At 54.3% G+C, this 18,968-nt stretch overlaps 1 protein-coding gene across 6 annotated transcripts in view; it reads right to left on the bottom strand.

The window, feature by feature from the left end:
• Window positions 1-18,968, bottom strand: part of GDPD5 (glycerophosphodiester phosphodiesterase domain containing 5) — an 87,921-nt gene that overhangs the window by 67,862 nt on the left and 1,091 nt on the right. The window contains exon 1 of one of the 6 annotated variants that reach the window (XM_086678339.1): window positions 849-988. The exons of the other annotated variants lie outside the window; for them this stretch is intronic. The gene's annotated coding sequence lies outside the window, so the exon portion shown is untranslated. Of the gene's footprint in view, window positions 1-848; window positions 989-18,968 lie in introns of those variants that run through there. 6 annotated transcript variants of the gene reach the window in all.

The raw sequence follows: 18,968 nt of genomic DNA on the forward strand, positions 1-18,968 counted from the left end.
AGAGTGGCAGTTTCCTGGGTATTTCAGTCTTGCTAGTTGAAAAGTTCTGGAGATCTGTTGTGCAACAATGTGAATAAAGTGAACACTACTAAGCTGTACCCTTGAAAGTTATTAAGATGCTGGGGGGCCTGGGTGGTTTAGTTGGTGAAGTGTCCAAGCCTTGATTTTGGTTCAGGTCATGATCTCACGGTTTATGGGTTTGAGCCCCATGTCGGGCTCTGCACTGGCAGCATGGAGCCTGCTTGGGATTCTCTCTCTCTCCTTCTCTGTCTGCCCCTCCCCTGCTCGCTCACTCTCTCTCTCTCAAAATAAACTTAAAAAAAATTATTAAGATGGTAAATTTTAAGTCATGTGTATTTTAGCACAGCTGAAAAAAAAATCCCCCACTCTTGGGGTAGAGAGGGAGATTACAAGGGCTTTAGGGAGGGGAGTCCAGGCAGGCTCCACAGAAGTGGGGGGGGGGGCTTTGAGTTGGGCAGGATTTGGGTAAGTGCAGATGGTTCTGGGGCACTACAGGCTCCCACCTTTGGCCCCTGCTTCCCTCCTTCTCTCCTAGGACCTGGCTGACTCCGTCCCCCAGCCCACAACAGCCCTTCAGATCTGCACACCAAAGCAGTGCCCAAAGGGGAGCAGGCACTGGAAGAAAGAAGGGATTTCTTAAATACCTACTATGTGCTCCCAGCCCACTTGCTTCATGACCCCTATCCTTCTGGGGCACATTCTTCCCATCTGTACAACCGAAGGGTGACCCAGGATTCCTCCCAGTTCTCACACTGGCAATAATCTCTGAGGGGAGAGGGAGGTGGGAGGCACCAAGGACCTGCAGAGAGGGGGACCAGGACACTCACTGTTCAAAAGTCCAGGAATCTGGTGCTGTGGCCTCGTGATCCTGCCCCAAGCAGCTTCTGTCCACTTCACAGAAGGGGAATCTGAGCCCCAATGGGATCTGGTTTTGTTCCAACTCAACAAACAGGTGCCTGCACCTACTCTGTTTGTGACAGGATCACAATTCCTCTTCCCAATCCAGTCCTGGAGTAACATAAAGGAAAGCACAATTCGTGGCACCTGGGTGGCTCAGTCAGTTAAGCATATGACTTCAGCTCAGACTATGATCTCACAGTTCATGAGTTCGAGCCCCGCGACGGGGCTCTGTGCTGACAGCTCAGAGCCTGGAGCCTGCTTAGGATTCTGTGTCTCCGTTTCTCTCTGCCCCTTCCCTGCTGTGCTCTGTCTCTCTTTCTCTCTCTCTCAAAAATAATCATTAAAATAAAAATGAAAAAAAAAAGTAAAGCACAATTCAGTGCACCAAGACAAGTCCTCCATGCCTAGGGCTTTCTCCAGGTGAGAGGTCTCTCACCTCTCCCCTGACTCAGGAATCTTTTGCCCCCAGAAGGAACGAGGTGGGACAGTCCTTGGTTCCAATCTCAGCTCTGCCAAGTACTAGCTGGACATCATCCGTATGATGTCCATGAAGACACCTCCCAGCTGCATTCTCTGAGGGTTGATGAGGCACAGGCACAAACACAGAGCCCAGCAGGGTCTGGCATACAGTAGGCACTCAATAAATGGCCACCATTGACAGCTCTCTCCTTGAAGACAAAGCCATTTTCGTGGCTCTGTTTGCTCCTCTCAGAGGCCAGTTTGTTTGTTTGAACACTTCCCAGAGAGCTTTTTCCCCCAGGAACACTGGGTGATGCTCCCTAGCCAGCCCCAGGGACGAGACGGGAGGAGCAATGAGCCTCACTGATGGAAAAAAAATCAAATCATCATCACGTGGAAACAAGAGAGAAGTCCTGGGGAAGCCCGTGGTGGCCCCAGCACCCTTCACCCACCTTCTCCCTCCTCCACCCAGGAGGACCCACAATGGCCCCAGATCCCGCTTAACAGGCCCCTGGGCCAGGCTGGGAGGCCTGATGCGATCCGGCTGCTACTTAAATCACACAAAGCCTTCTATTCTTAGCTGAGCAGGGGCCTAGTTCCTTGCCAGCTGCCGGTCAGCTCTGTCAGCCCCGTGGTGCAGGCCTGGGGGTCAATCGTGACCACAAGGAGGTGTCAGGCGGCCCTTGACCTTCCTGAAGCCTGAGGCCTGCATGAGGGGGGCTGCAGAGCACAGCTCTGAGGCCGGAAAGGAAGGTGAGGCTGGGTTCTCTGCCCTGGGCCACTGGCCTGCACCCCAGGCCACCCTCCTGCAGAGCCCCCAAGCACCCACTATGTGTCACTTGTGCTTTTTTTCCCCAGTAGAGTTTTATAGGGCATTTCTCACCAGAGTCTCACAACCCTGAGAGTTAGGTATCCATGACCTCCCTTTTACGGGGACGGGGAGACTGGGGACTCACCCTGGGCCACTGGCAAATACGCAGAATCACACCTCACACCCAGGGCTGCCTGGCTGCAGAGCGTCGCCTGTCCCAACAGGAAGGTCCCCCACACCTGCTGACCCAGAAGCTCCTCTGCTGAGGTCATCGGTGTGAGAACACGTCTAAGCTGCACTGACCTTTTCAAGGAGCTGAACAGAAGTTTTCTTTCTCCTGCTTAGACACCACATCATGCCTCCAAAGTCCTGATTTCTTTGCTCTGGGCTATAATTAGATCCTCCCTGAAAATCGGTGGCCTACTATGTGCCCGGCACCTTCCTGGATGTCCCACCTGCTGGGTGTTTTGATCTGACCTTACGGTAGCCTCGTGAGGTTGGCCTTGTCGTCAGCATTTTACAGACGAGGCCGTGTCACAGATCTAAGGTTGCACGAGCCCTGCACGGAGCTGGACAGAAACCGGGGTGTGTCAGGCCTTTTTAAGATGGGGGAGAACTGGCTCTTCTTTCAATAAACTGCTTAAGTTTACGTTCCCGTTCCATGATATCCTTCCCCCTGCCGGCCCCCTCTGCCCTGCCCCCGTGCCAGCCCAAGCAGAGCCAGCATCTGTGATCCCTCTGGGTGCTGGCTGAGTCCAGCTTTCTGCCGGGAGCCCCCCTGCTGGGGCCGGGACACCATCTGGGAGCCTCTCAGGAACAAGGGCATTGAGAGGGACCCTCAGAACTCTGGGAGAAGAGATGCTGGGCAGAGCCCAGTCCTGTCCCCCTGCGCCTCATCATGGGCACAGTGGCTGTGACCAAGGATTATGCGTGACAAGGTGTAGGCCCCCCGAGAGCAAGCAACTAAGCCCTGCTGAAATAAAGCAGCATCCACACCACCAGAGATGAGTCGTCCCGACTGACACGTCCTGGCACCAACTGGGAAGTGGAGGGGATGGGCGGGGGGGGGGGGGGGGGGGGGAAGGGGAGGGTGAGGGGAGGGTGACTGTCTTGCTCTGCCCACGGGCCCCAACCACTCCCCTCCCCACCAGCTACCCAAGGACACAGGCCTGTAGGTGGGCAGGCCCTGTTGGACCCCAGCCCTGTGAACAGGACAGGTAAGCTTGGGAGGGGGGAGTTCCTCACATGTGTTCCCCACCCTTCGCTAGAGACCAGGACCCAAAGCCCTGCAGGCGTCTGGGAAGCAGCTGGGGAGGGGGCGGTATCTGGTCCAGCCCCCAGCAGACAGGACGGGCGGTGCTGTCTCTCCTCCTATTGGAATGCACGCAGACACTGGAGTGTAAACACAGCCCTGGCCTGCATGTGCTCCTTGTACATAATTCATGGGCTCCTATGGCTTTGGCCTGGATAAAATGTACTCAGCAGGAGAAACCTGCATGGAAAATGGTATGCGGTGCCCAGGGAGCACTTCCAGGAAAGGAGTGAGTGGGCCAGAGGCCTGGGAGATTACAGTGGGCAAATAAACGTTATTTACAAGACTGGTTTCCACATGTGTGGGATAAGTTAGTTTCCTACACACTTTCACGGACTACAGCTCAATGAATCTTCACAAAAGGTCAGTGTGGAAATTACTATGATTCCCATTTTACAGATGAGGAAACTGAGGCTCAGGGGTTAAGTAACTTACCCATTTTCCCAAAGAAGGAAGAAGCAGAACTTCCTACCCTGCACCAAACAGCTTCAGGTACACAACCCGCAACCATAGGCTGGCTCGACTCCCCTTACCCCCCAATTACAGCCTGGAGCCTTAGAAGAGCCAGCAAGCAATGAGGACACTGAGGCACTTCATCCTGAGCCCAGTGCCCAACTGCTGAAGAAAGACAGCGAGGAGTGAATTCCAGCAGCAGTGCCAGCTTGACCTCCGCCCCGGCCAACGGGCTGCCCCCTGTCCAGGGAGCCTCTGGCCCCTGCCCAGCTAGGGCAGCCCAGCGGACCTCGGGCTAGAGGGGAAATGCTCTGGGTCTTGCCCTGCACACACATCAAGAATCCCTGAGAGTCCTTCAAGGCTGGAGGGGAAGTGCTAGGTGACGTTGACTGACACGAGCACGAGCCCCTCAAGGTCCAGAGAGGGGGAACCACTTGTTCAAGGTCCCGCAGTAGAAGAGTCTGGCCAGTCCACAAACTGGGCACCGCCGGGTGCCAGACACACTGGGATGAATGCGACATACTCTGCTGGTGTTCGGACCCTCATGATCTGCCTCAGGTAGCTTCTCCAGCCCCATCTCCAACAAACCGCCTTTCTTCCCTCTTCCCCCACCACCCTGGCTCCTTACAGCACCCCAAAGACGTAACCCACCCGTTGCCACCTTTATACCTTTGCTCAGGCTCCTGTCTTCCCAGGATGCTTGCCCACCCCCGCACCTCCCACTATAACCTCTGTGCTTCTTTGCAGAGCCTCACTCAAGATCTCCCAGCTGCCCTTGCCCACTCCCTCCCTCCTTGCCTCCTCTGAGCCTCCCCACACTCCTGACCTCCCTGACAACATCTGTTCACTCTGCCCAGGGTAACTGTTCCTGGAACTGGCTCACTCACACCCCTCAGGACCTGGGACTAAAGCCCCCGACGAAATGAACTTCACACACCCACCCACCACAAAGACCCTGAACAGTTCAGAAGAACCACTTATTCCTTTTAAGGCTTGTATTTGTCTTTCTTTAAAAACCCTTCGTGGGCACGGGGAAATGAAATGGAAGGTTCTTAGTCAGACGCATCTTGGCATTTCCAAATGCTGGCTCTGTGCCTGGCACACAGTAGATGTCTGAGATATGGTCGCGTGGTGGACGAAAGAATAAAAATATCTCCACCTTGCACTTCCTCCCGCTGCCTGAACCTCCGCCATTATTATCAATTCTGTCCTGGGGCTAAACCATGTTCCCTGTGATCCTCTTTCAAAATGCAAACAGCTGTGGGCAAGAAAGAAGCTCTAGCTGGAGGCTTCCGGTACAAAATGAGAAAGTACGGGTTTGCTGATCTGGCTCTTCCCAAAGTGTTCTCTCTAGGCTATTAGTCCCAGACCCTGCTTGGTGACAAAGGAGTTGCATGCTGAAGCAAGCCTGGGAGTTGGGAAAGGCTGGCTGCCTACCGCACCACCTGTTGGGAGACTAATTTACATCAACACATTAAAAGCCCTGAGAAGTCCTGTTTCGATTTATGTGACCTAGCATTTCTCGAATTTGTATGCTCATGCGTCCCGGGACCCTTACCCTAGCCGGGAACTAGGGCTCCTCAGAGCAGTTTGGGAAGTGTGGACTGGATGGTGTGAGCAGGTCCACTGCAGGCCGAGGTATGTGTGCTGAAACGGTGTTTGTGTCTGGCATACAGCCAAGGCCACATTTCCTCGTGCTGACTATTGTACAGAGGCACAGGTCTGGCCTAAGCCATCACCAGTGATCTTTTGTGACAGAAGCAGAAAATGGATGGGGCATCATACAGCTTACAGATGGAGGACAGAAGAGAGGGAACAGGTGACAGGCCAGGCTGGAGACCTGAGTTCCCATTGAAATTCCGTGCTCACTGCTGGCTACTGGGCAGGAGACCTCATCTTGCTGAGCTTTGCTTTAATCATCCGCAGAACCGGGCTAAAGCCATTCTCAGGGTTGTTGTAAAGACTCGGTGTGGTAATGCACTCAGAGGCAGATCATAAACTGTAGGTCCTGTACTGGCATTTGCTATGTACACATCATTATTTCCCTGCGTGCACTGCCAGGAGGGTGTGGTCATGTCTTGACTGATCACAAGCCACTGCAGAAGTCCTCCATCAGGACGGATGGACGGATGGATGGATGGAATCCCTAGCAAGACCCAGAATCAACAATGGCTGTTGAATGACTGAATGAATGAACGAACAAACCAATTCCAATAAGTTCGGTTGTCCCATTTCTTAGCCCCTACCCTAACTGGTAGAAGCAGTAAATCAGGAAAGACACATGGTACGCGAGGGAAGAAAGGTGGTGGACTGCTGGAGGCAGCAGAATGAAGGTCAAGGTGAGAAGAGCCAGAAACCTGCAAAAGCAGACCCTACGGCAGTCCAGCAGGCGCAGCAGCCCAGGGTCACTCGGCTCAGGGCCAGCAGGGTTCAGTGCTCCCAGCACCACAGTGAGTGCTCGCAAGGCCCTTCCCGGAGAGGTTAACCATGTCGGCATTGTGCAGGGAAAGGAAGTGATCAATCCTTTTCACAAGGTTTCCAACCCAAACTATGAAAGGGTTGTTTTTAAAGGGGATGAGGGAGAAGGAAGCTTTAGGGACACAAGCCTTGGCTGCCTGGAAAAACACTTACATTTTTATACAAACTTATCAACATAGTCATGCACAGGACAAACATTTTTAAAGTGCCCGCTGCGTGCCAGGCAAGTGCTGGTAGGCAGTTGGGCGGGGGAGGGTATACTCAGGGCCTCATCAGACAGCAGCAGACAGCATCACACGTTGAAGACTGGATAAACGAGGTGTCGGGTCACTTGAGGACAGAAAGGGAAGTGCTGGAGGAAAAAGCCACACACAGGAAGTCTGGAGGACCAGGCTAGATCACCGTGTGACCTCAGGCGAATCACCTTCCTTCTCTGAGCCTCCATTTTCCCATCTTATAAAGTGGGGCTGATGATAAATATCACGAAAACTACTATATTGCACCAGGCACTGGGCCAGTGGTCATAGACTTTATCTCACCTAGTGTGCACAGCCAGCAAGACAGCCGTTGCTATTTGTTGTGGGGAATGACTGTCCCTTCCACAGATAAGCAAACTGAGGCTCAGCTGGTTACTCACTTGCTCGAAGGCAGAGAGTTGGTGGGAGCTGGAATTTAAACCTGGGTTTGTCAGATTCCAGAGCTCACCCTCTCCTGCCCTCCCAGATGAGTCCCACGCTGCCTCTCACTGATTGCCGTGAGGATTCAGTGACATTGTGGATATCAAAGTGCTTTATAAAGGTAAACTATTAGGTGTCCAAAGCCACCAAGAAATGAGTCTTGATTCCTCTGTGAAACAAAACGCTGAAGTTCACAGGGGCATTCAGAACTCAGGGCTCCCGGGCTCCTAACCCCTCTGCCTCCTCCGTTCCTTGGCCAACTTCTTCCCAGAGCCCCATCCCAGGCTGCAAACAGCCTTGCTCAGACCACCTGGCTCCCCTGCGCTCCACGCTGCCGAGGACCTAGAGGGCACATGAGGCCTAGAGGGCACATTCTGCCATGGGGGCTCCGCAGAATCAGGAGCTCCAGGCTCCTTCACCACTCCCCGCAGACAGGCTGTGGGGCCTCGGGGCCAGTCTCCTCATCTCTCTGAGCCTCGGGTTCCCCCCACACCATGAGGGATTAAAGCAGACTTCATGTGGGAAAAGATATTCTCCAAGGTGGGACTCAAGAAACGTGACTGACCTTTAGCTGGGTGAGTGCAGTGGGGTGGGTAGGGAGAGATTCAGGCTCTCAGAATCCCCGAAGAGGAGGGTACTTACCCCATCCACCAGAAATCCCCCATCTAACCTTGAAATCACTGCCTGTCCTTGGGAGCCCTGGTCGGAGAGTGGACTTGGCTCTTAACACCACCGGCCACCAGCAGGACCCTAATCTGCTGGCTTCCCAGGTTGGCTGGGGCCCAGGTTGGGGAGAGGGAGGAAAATGGTCTTTAGGCAGAACCGCATACATCTTCACCGGAGAGAGCTGAGCCCCAGGCACAGACATCCTCACTGTGGCCCAGAGAGGCTGCTAACTGGCTTCAGGCCACACAGCAAGACGGGCCAAGTGGGTACCAGGACCCAGGCCTTCTAGGCCCAGCTCAGGGCTCTCTCCACTGCCCCAGAGTCATCCCTTTGGGAACATGGATTGAGCACAGAAAGGAAGAGTAGTGTGAACAGTCAGGATGATGCACCCACCCCCACTGCACGGTGGTCAGGAGGCGCTGGCCATTGACGGCTCGGCCCCCAAGCCACAGGGTGAACACCAACACGCAGCCTCAGTGCAGGTACTGACGGGGCACATTTGTATAGAGCACGGACTCGGGCCTCTGCAGAGCCCTCAACAGGGAGGAGGTTCTAGTTACAGCACAATGGATCTCAGTTGAACACAAGAAAGAACTTCCTGAGGCAGCATTAAAAAGGGACAAAGACAGCAGGATGAGGATGACTGTGGAGTCTCCTCTAAAGTAGAAGATGCAATCTCGTCCGTTACGTCATTTTCGCTTCTAAACAGATCTGGAAGGGAAGTGCTACGGCCCTCATTTTACAGGTGAGCAACTGAGGCTCAGAGAGGTTAAGTGACCTGCCCAGTGTCTTCAAAGTTCTGGTCAAGAGAGGCAGAGCTGGGCTTCAAAGCCAGGACTGACTTGGAAACCTGCACACCTCCCCTCATTGCCACACCCACCTTGGGCCTCTATGCCCGAGCCTCCTCAGACGCCCAGGGGTGTGTTATGGGTGATGCACAGCATTCCCATCAGGGAGGCGAGGGAGTGCTCAGAGGCGGCCAGCTGCAAAGAAAGGGCTCTGCGTTCTAGGTCTGCCCAGCTGTCCCCAAGACACCATCGCTGGGGGCCTCATGGGTGCTTTCCATGCAATGGACCCCGACAGATTTTCCATCTGCCCATGCCTCCAGCGCCCTGCTTGGCAGGAACCTCACGCTCTCCCCAGATCCCACATCCAGGCACCCCTTCACAGGGCCTTGTAGTGTTGGCCCAGCACCCCCTGCATCATCTGTCCCAGGCCTGCCTGGCCCCACACTCCTCTCACCTGGTCTACATAGGCTCTCTAGAGCCACCTGAGCTCCGGGTGGTGTGGCTCATTCTGGGTATTAAAGGCTGATGTCAGAGCCACTATTGGCCGCCCAGCTCTAAGGACAGCATGTAAAGTGGCTACCCCAGAGCCACCTGAGCTCACCTGACACCAACCTACCCATAACCTTTGCCTCACTCCACAGATAAGGCTCTCCCTGGCAAGGCCACTCTGGAAGCTACCCACAGCCTGATTTGGGGGATGAGACATGGACCAAGGCAGGCCTCTTGGGTCCCTGACTTCTCTGCGGCAACAGGGTGGAGGAGAAGCCTGACTCCTCCAGCCACACTCAGCACTTTGCATGTCACGGCCCCAGCCCTGTGAGTACTTACCCCAGTCCACAGATGGGGAAACTGAGGCTTGACAGAACGAGAAGCCATTTCTCCCAGGACATGGTTTGCAGCAGAGGACTGGGGCGGGGGGAGGGGCAGATGGCTGACAGGTGAGAGTCCGCAGTGTGGCAAGGCTGCACGACACTATTATAACCTTGTCACTGGAACAGAGTCTAGACTGAGGGTGGTGACAGTCCCTGCCCCATACTGATGGTCCAGCCACGCTGTGAGTTCTGGGCTCCCACTATATTATTTGTGATCACAGTAAAGGCTGTCATTTGCTGGCTGCTCCCTGCTCGCCAGGGACTATTCCTGGTACTTCACATTTGTTCGCTCATTTGCTCATCACAACAACCCTCTGAGTACTCTCCATTATCCCCATTTCATAGATGAGGAAATCAAGGTCCAAGAGACTAGGAGCACATTGTCTAGTTCCCCCGCCTCTATGGCAGAGTCAGGATTTTAGGAGAAAGTCTGGTTTTGGAGCCTGTGTTCTAACCACTACCCCACACTGCCTGACAAAGAGGGACAGAGACACAGGTTGTTCGGGTGATCGGGCTGGAGAAAACTCAGAGCCAGGTCCTCTCAGGACCCGTGGGGATGGAACTGGACACAGTGGCAGGCTTGGTGGGCAGAATGCTTTGGTTTGTCTCCGGTGTAGGGGCCAACACCCCTTTCATAAGGGATATGTCCAAGTAACAAGAGATGATCCTTCAACTGAATCCTAAGGTGGGTGGCTACCAGACTCCACGGCTGTTGATCGATGGAATGAGGAATACGTCCTGTTTGCCACTCTGGGTCCACTCCCCGCCCTGCTGGGGGCCCGGAAGGCTGATCTTAGTGGACTGCATTGGGCTCCGTGCCACGGGATTCTGGGTAGGTTCACCCAGTGGGAAGCCCCAGTGGGAGACTGGAGGAAGGAAGAGAGAGAGTTGAGGTTTCTCCCCCCTGAGTCTCCTGAGCTGACCGGTTCCCTTTACTGCAGGCCACGGCCCTGGTCCGTATCACTGACCACTTCCTCCCCTTGCAACTTCAGCCCCCTTCAGCCCTGAGTGGCTCCCAGGGGCTGTGAGCTCTGGGTGCTGCACACTCCTTTGTTGGTTTGCCACACCCCTATTTATTGCCGGAGCAGTTCATCTTGGGCTGATACTCTCTCTCTCTGGCTGGGCCAGAGCAGGGGAGATCAAGCACTACCACCACCAATGACCCCCTTTCTGCAGCCTTCTCCCCAAACAGCCCTCGGAATCTCTTCTAAATCACCATGGAACAAATGATTAAAGCAGAGCAGTTTACAGGGGTGCCGTTACTGTTACTATATACACAGGCCTCCGTTGTCTCAGCCTGGGCCTGGCCCAGCACACGGAGCAGGCTGGAGGCCAGGGCAGGACCAGACCAGGGAAGGAAGGAGCAGGAGGCAGAGTTCGGCTCTTATGGAGGACAATCGACGACGGTTCCTGAGTGTATACAGCAGGCACTAAGCTTTATACACTAAGCACTTCATTTACTTCTCACAACAGCCCACGAAGTGCATCCTATTCATGCATTTTACAGAAGAGAAAACTGGGGCTCAAAAAGCTGAAATGACTCACCCAGGGTCATACTGCCGGGAAGTGACAAAGACAGGACTCAAATGCAAGCTTTTCCGCCGGCAAAACCCATGCTGGTAACTGCCTTGAAATAATTTCATTGAACTGGCTTCCAACAGAGGCAGCTGACTTAAATGGGGTCAGTTATTGGTGAGGGCCAGACAGAGGCCTTCAATGTCTCCCCCATACCCTCCCCTAGATGGAAGGGAAAGAAAAAAAAAGAAAATCTCACATTCTTCCGTTCTCCCAGGTGGGACGGGGCCCCAAGCGGGCGGTGCCAACGGGTGTCCAGGTTGGAAAAACAAGCAGATTCAGACAAAGCTTCATTGTGAAGGAGGGCCCGATGCTTTGGCCATTAAAACAAATCCCAGCAAAACAAAATGCCTGCTGCCTTATCTTATCTCTTACAGAAGGGGGGCAGGAAAGGGCTCCAAGACAGGGTGTCGATACCTCCCCATACCAGCCTCCATCTAAGAGACCTGGTCTCCGTGGTGGCAGCAGTAGGAAAGAGCACCACGGGGGGGGGGGGGGGGGGGGGAGTCCAGAGTCTAGGTGTAGCCCTGCTCTGCCACTGTCTGTGACCTTCTGCTGCACCAGTGCTGACGCTTTCTGTGCATGGCCTCGTGTGGTCTCCACAGCCATTTCAGAGAAAGATGATTGCTATTCCTATTTTCAAATGAGGACACCGAGGCTCAGAGAAGACACCCAGCTAGGCAGCAGAGGAGGGTTGGAACCCAGGCTTCTCAGACTGCAAAGTCTTTCCACTCCCCTGTTTCTCCAGGCGGGGAGGTCCCGGGAAGAGCGGTACCCCAAAGGAGGGAGCAGCCTGGAAGCAATGCGCTCCTTATCATGGGGCTGTGCAGGTATCATCCTGAGGATACTGAAGATGCATCCCACAGAGGGTGGTGGGTGGTTGTCAATCCTGGGGAGCTGACATCACCTAGGAAGCTTTAAAAACTGCTGAGGCCTTGGTTGTCAGCCCAGGCAGGACTATTAAAAGTTCCCTAACGATTCTTGGGGCGCCTGGGTGGCTCAGTCGGTTGAGCATCCGACTTTGGCTCAGGTCATGATCTCGCGGTCCGTGAGTTTGAGCCCCACATCGGGCTCTGTGCTGACAGCTTAGAGCCTGGAGCCTGCTTCGGATTCTGTGTCTCCCTCTCTCTCTGACCCTCCCCCATTCATGCTCAGTCTCTGTCTCAAAAATAAATAAATGTTAAAAAAAAAAATTAAAAAAAAAGTTCCCTAATGATTCTAGTGTGCAGAAAAATTTGAGAGTCATGGGCCCAGATGTGCCCACTAGAGCATCTTCTACCCTAAAGGCTCCCTACCCGCCTCTTGGAGAAAGGTTTATTACTCTGAGCCTATTTTACAAGAGGGACACAAAAATGGGCAAAACACAATGGATGAAGTCACGTCCCCAAGGCCCCACAGCCAACCACAAGTGCAGGCAGCAAGGGATCTCTGACTTCAGGGTGTCTCAGAGGCAAACTCCTTCAAGATACTTGGGGATCCTGGCTCTTGTCAGTGGAAGAAAACTTTCTCTTGGAGCCTCTTGGGTGTGAGGATGAGACAAATTCTTCACAGCATTTTTTTTTTTAACTGAGTCCACTTATTTAAAAACCTAAAAGCTACAGGATTAATGCTGGAAGACACCTCTACTGGGTACGAGCAAGGCCTGGTTGTTCTTTTCTCTAGGAGATTTGGTCCCAGGCCTGGGAAGGGCTGAGACTCTCAGACCTCAGCCCACATTTCCTCCCTACCTGCCTCCCTCGTGCCCTCACAGCACAATGTCACAGATGGTGAGACAGCGTGTGGTTGGGGGGGGGGGGGGGGAGAGGGAAACCTGTGGGGTCCAGCAGACGCACATGTGTGTGTTAAGTGATATCTTCACACTCAGCTCTGGGAACACCACCTGCAGGAAGCCTTTCCTGACACCCTCCTCACCCAGCACTGGACAACCCCAGCCGCACCCACCCCACCCCCCCACGCCTTCCCTGCCACATTCTGTCACATGCGGTGTTGTCGCTGCTTCTGAACCCTCCCCTCCCTACCAGGCCATCCATTCATTACACAGAGCAGCTGCCCTTAGCCCGGGACTCATTCCATAGGCCCTTCCTGAGCACCGGCTCTCTGCCAAACTCCGTGCTAGGTGCTGGAGACAGAGCTAATGACAGCTGGCATGCATTGAGTGCTTATTGTGTGCTAGGTATTTTCTGAGTGCTTTGCATGTATAATTCATTTGCTCCTCACTACAACCTTATGCACCAGATGCTGTAATTGTCACCATTTTACAGACGGGGAAACTGTGGCCCAGAGAGATTAAATCACTTGCCCAAGTCACATGTCTAATAAGTATGTGCACTCGGCTGTGGTCTCAGCATGACTCTATATCACCATCCCTAAACGTTGATGGGACTGGCCCCACCCCAGGAGCTCACTCTTCACAATCTGGAAGTTTTGTATCTGTGTGCTTACTTGTTTAATGTCTGTTTTCCCCGCCATAGACCAAAATCTCCAATCAAACTACATTTTGGGTTTTTTTGTTTATTTGTTTGAAAATATTTATTTTGAGAGTGAGAGAATGGGGGAGGGTGAAGGGGGAGGGAGAGAGAGAGGGAGGGAGAGAGAGATGGAGGGAGAGAGAGAGGGAGGGAGAGAAATGGAGAGAGGGAGGGGGAGAGACAGAGAGGGAGGGAGGAGGGAGGGAGGAGGGAGAGAGGGAGAGAGGGAGAGAGAGAGAGAGAGAGAGAGAGAGAGAGAGAGAGAGAGAGAATCCTGAGCAGGCTCCACGGTGTCAGTGCAGAGCCCAACTTGGGACGCGACCTCACGAACCATGAGATCATGACCTGAGCCAAAATGAACAGTTGGGCGCTCAACCAACTGAGCCACCAGGCGCCCCTCAAGCTACATTTCGCATGTGTCTATATGAGATTGAGAGAGAAACATACACATGGACAACCAGACAGAGAGACAGGAAAACAGAGAGACCAAATGAACACTGCTTGCTTTTAAGAAGAACTCACTTTCTGCCGGGCATCTCCTACCTGGACTCAGATGGCCCCTCCCAATTGGGCCATTCCTGCTGCTGAAGCCTGAGAAGAATCAGGTCCCCAGATACCCTGGTGCTGCCCCGTGCCCGGAACTTAGCTCCGAGCCTTCCGTGTCTGACAGCTGCCTGCTCCCTGGGAAGGCGTGGGAATCTCAGCTCTCTGACAGAGTCCTCCTCAGGCAGCAAAGTGTCCTCCTCCGGCAAGTCTCCCTGCCACCTGGCACACCCTCCCGCCTGGCACCACTGGCTGGACCCTTTAATCAGCTTCTTCCCGAGCCACTTCTTCACAGGGCTGCCGAGGGGACAGGCAAGTGGTCTCAGGCCAACAGAGTACCTGCCTGTGTGCCGGGTCTGGCCGGGCACCTCACCCCTCTCATCTCACTGAACCCCCACAACACTATTATTATCAGCCCCATGTTACAGGGAAGGACGCAGAGGTACAAAGGTTGACCGGCTTGCCCAAGGGGCAGCTTGAACTGCCAACCAGGGGAATGCTTTGTGCCAGGCACTCGGTCAGGAGGGGAGGACCGGGGTGGCCGAGAATCTAGTTCTGACAGGCTGGCGAGGGAAGCGGGCCCACACAACCCCTCTCCACAGACCACAGTCAGCGAGTGAGCGTGCGGATCTGCCCAGAAGGAGGCTTAGATTCTGCCTGCTTGGGAGGAGTCGTGGAAGCTTCTAGGAGGAGGCATCTTCAGGCGTGGCTAGAATCCTCGCTGCTCTACCCCCATGACCACCACAACAGGAAGAAGGGCCGGCCTCGGCCTACAAAGTTCTGGTGCCCAGTGAGGACTTGCCACCACCTGGGAGGCTACCAAGGAAGGAGAGAAGGAGGTGCCCTGCCAATGACCCCACTGTGGCTGGGCCAGCCGGGCCCCAGCCCTGCCAACCTGGCCTGGCCCGGTCGGCTCCCAATCACAGGGTCTTCTCTGCCCAGCTAATGACCATGCTGCCAGCAGCTCAGGCCGCCACCCCCTTCAGTGGAGGCAGCAGCTAACTACAGAGCCTGCTGGCCCAGACGGTGGCCAGGCCAAAAATCACAGCTGCCCGTCATACCACATCCTCTGGCCCTGATTACTGTGGTCTCCTCCTCCACCTTCTAGAGTCACAGAGGACACTGCAGAAGGCTGCGGCTCCGGGGGCTCGGACACCACCCCACTCACCACAGACATGGCAAAACAGGTCGCATAGCCAGGGTCTGGATACCTGGCCCTTCCTTAGCTTTGAGAAGAAAGTTTCTTTCCAGGCTTTTTATATGCAAAGTATGCTCTCCAGGTACTCAGGTAGAGTGGAGGAGACAGGCGGCCTGTTCAGCCACTGAGAGGAGCTTGATTCCTCACTCCCCACTGTCTAGCTGTGCGACCTTGAACAAGACGACCGCGTACCTCTCTGAGCCCCAGTTTCTGGGTGATAACAGGAGCTACTTCCCAGAGTTGTGAATGAGAGTATCTACAAAGTACTTGGCACAGAGGTTCAGAAGTACTCAAGGGCATTAGCTACTGTTAATATCACCAGCATAGTTTTATTAAATGAGTATGCAGGCACATTTCACTGACTGTAGAATGTGATGCAGCGGTAGGTATTATTTATTACTATTACTGTGAAGTGTTACAAGTTCAGAGGAGATGTGATCGGAGGGTTAGGTAATCCAGGAATGTTTCTGGGGGGAATTTATGACCTGAGTTAGGCCTACACAAATGGGAGGTGAGCAGAGAAGCAGGGATGGTGGGGATGCTGAGAGGAACCCCATAAGCAGAGGGCAGCACGTGACAGGTTCGGGAGACTGTGAGAAACAACAAACCAGAGGTCTGTGCAGCGGCTGCGGTGGGCAAGGCCTTGAATGCACAACAAAGGGGCCTGGTCTTCCTTTTACAGTCAAGAAAGAGCCGCAGAGGGTTCTCAGTGAGGACTCCGTATGCTTTCTGAAGTGTGAAGTTTGTCGGGCATTCAAGGCCTTCTACCATCTGGCCACCCATCCCTTTTTTCCCACATGCCTCACTGACCCCACAAACCCCAGTATTCCTACTCCAGAGTTCTCCCCACCTCTCTGCCTTCTACACCATCCCATCCGCCCTGCTACTAGCCCACCCCATGCTTCAAGTTCACAATGAAGCACCCTTCTACCAACTACCCATCGTACCATGTGCTTTACATATATCACCTCACAGTCACCCATAACGTCTCTGGTCTCTGATTTTACAGAGGACGAAACAGAAGCCTGGCAGGATGGTGTCTCACTCGCTGTCTCACAGTACGTGGCACAGCCAGGATTCAATTTTGAACTGATGTCAAGACCCCTACTCACTATAGCAAACTGCCTCTTGTCCCAGCCCACAGAGCCTTCTGAAGCCTTCTGGGTTACTCCAGCCTCAAAGCCTCTCCCTGCCAGCCCCTAGCACTCATTTGGAATCAGAGGCCCACGACTGGATCCTAGCACACCTAGCTTGCTTTTCATTGTTTCCTGCACGTCTATCTTGCTCCCACCCCCAACAGGAAAAGAGCCATGGTTGATGATAGGTCACTTTCTTCCCGTGCTGTCCCCTCCCTCCATATCCAAGATGTCTAATAGCACTGATAGGAACCACCCACCTGCTCTGGTAGGATTCAGAAGTTCAGCTGAGCACAGGGCAATTTCCCTGAGCCTGCCTCCCATTTCATGAGGGGAGCCATAAATTATTCACTGCACCTTTGTGCCTAGGAAGGCCAGACAAGGGGCCAGAGGGAAAGAACACCAGCTCCTCCCAACCCCAGAAGCCAACAGCCCTGGGGTGGGGGTGGGAGGTCAGAATCCGGAGCCCCTAGCCAGGGTCTCGAAGCAGATTCCGGAGGGCTGTGGAACAGGGAAGCAGCCAGGGGAGCATGACCCATACAGGAGTCCCAGCTGAGCAAACCCCAGTCTGTGAGCCTGCAACAGTAGCCTACCTTCTAATCTAAGGCAGATCTGAGAATTTTCCTGGTCAAAATTCAAGCTTCCTTTCTTTATAGAGAAGGAAATAGATATCTGGCCAAGCACTATATATTTGCATCTTATTTAATTCTCACAACAACCTTGTAAAAGCGAAATTCCAATTTACAGGGAAGCCAGTGCTCTTGAGTAAAGTGCATGTGGCCCAGAGTAAAGTGCCCAGCGGGAAGCAGAGCAGATTCAGCCCACCTGGTCTGACTTAGCGCTGTCTGCCTGCGCTGTTTAGCCCACCCAACTGGGAGCTAGTCGTCCCACTGCCTTTTCCATCTGGGTGACTTCCAGAGCACCTGGTATGAATTGACGCTCAGTTCCTGAATTAAACTCCAAGGCCCTGGGCAAGTATGTGGTTTCATCTCTCTGGGCCTCCGTTTCCCCCACATGGCAGCCATTAGTAACAAGCCCAGTCCTGGCAAACACAAAAATCTCTTTAGCACTTGACAGTTTGCCAGATGTGATGGCCCCATTATCTGAGCAGGTAACACGCAGCCTGCCTTGACCCCATTTTACAGGTGAGGCTTGGAGACATGCATGCATCTGAGAGGTCCCAGGTGGCCCCCCAACCCCCATCCTGCCTCATACTCCAGGTTCCAGGTTCTTTCCACCACACCATGAAATGAGATCACAGGTGTGAAAGTATCTCATCAAAGGGGAGCTTTGTTTAGATGTAGGGATTATAATGAGAATTTGAATCCCCATGGATGGGAGTTGGGGGGGGGGATGCCAAGCCCCTCTGTGACCCTCTCTTTCGGTGCCCCCCAACCCCTCCACCCCCAGGGACTGAGCTTCTAGCCTTCATCTGACCTCTCCACCCTCCTCCACCTCCCAGGGGCTTTCCAAGGGGGTTTCCCCAGACACCAGGAAGCTGGGCACAGCAGGGGTTAACTACTCCCAGCCAAGGCCACAGGGCTCAGACCAAGGCCACGTCCCCTCCCCCTCCCCACTCAGAACAAGAACCTACAGAGCTCACGCCAAGCTATCTTTCACAACACCCCTCTTTCTGCATGGCCCCAGGGGGCAACAGAAGGAGCCCCTGCCTGGGAATCCAGACACCTGGGACTGTGCCCCTAGCCCTGGCAGCCCCAGCCTAGAGACCCTAAGCAAGCCCCTCCCCTCCCCTCCCCTTCTGGGCCAGAGGTGTCTGGCAGGTTCCCTTGCCCAGGAGAAGCTGGGGTCAGACCTTCAGTCTGGGCCAAAGGCTATGGGACTGCTGGCTCGTCTTGGGCCCCGGCAACCACCACACAGACTCTCAAAGCAGCCTCATAAGTGGTCACCGTGACCTCCCATCGGGGTGAGAAAACCCCAGCCACCCACCCAGAAGATGCTAACTGGGAGCAGATACCTTGAAAGATCTTTGGGAAGATTTTCTCAAGTGTACTGCTGCCTCAACCACTTACTTACTTTAGCCCCTAGGACAACTGGCACCCCCCCAGGCCCCCCCCCCCAGCCTCCTGTGTCCCATTACTAATGTGAAGGAGGGGAGCTGGTGAGTGCTGAGAGCCCTCACCTCTTCCAGCTCTGATGGGCTCTGACTTGGGGACCTCTAGAGTGAGTTTTCCCAACAAGCAAGCAGCATCTCAGGATGCCATGGTGTCTTAGAGACCCCAGAGCCTGGCACACAGGGGCCAGGAGCCACTGCTCCCTGGTCTGGGGTCCACAGGGAGGGAAGCTGTGGAACTGGGAAGCTTCCCATCTCTACCCTCAACTCTGGGTCACCTTTCCTGGGACGTGACCTGGCCGTGGAGTGGGAGGGAAGGCGGCCAGGGGAAGCCACCTCCCCAGCCTCAGGATCAGCTCTTGGATGCCCCAGTGGCCCTGCTTTGACCCCTCCCCGCCACCTCCTGCCTGGCGGCTATCCACTTCCTTTCTTCGTTCTCCACTTCTTTCCCTCTCCACCCTAACCCTCCACCCCAGTCTCATCCCCCAGAGTGAAAACATCAGGGTCACTCAACCCCGCTGAGCCTCTGCGTCCCCATCT

This window comes from Puma concolor, chromosome D1, assembly GCF_028749965.1.
Source record: "Puma concolor isolate L17-30 chromosome D1, mPumCon1.1.hap2, whole genome shotgun sequence".
Classification (NCBI taxonomy): domain Eukaryota; kingdom Metazoa; phylum Chordata; class Mammalia; order Carnivora; family Felidae; genus Puma; species Puma concolor.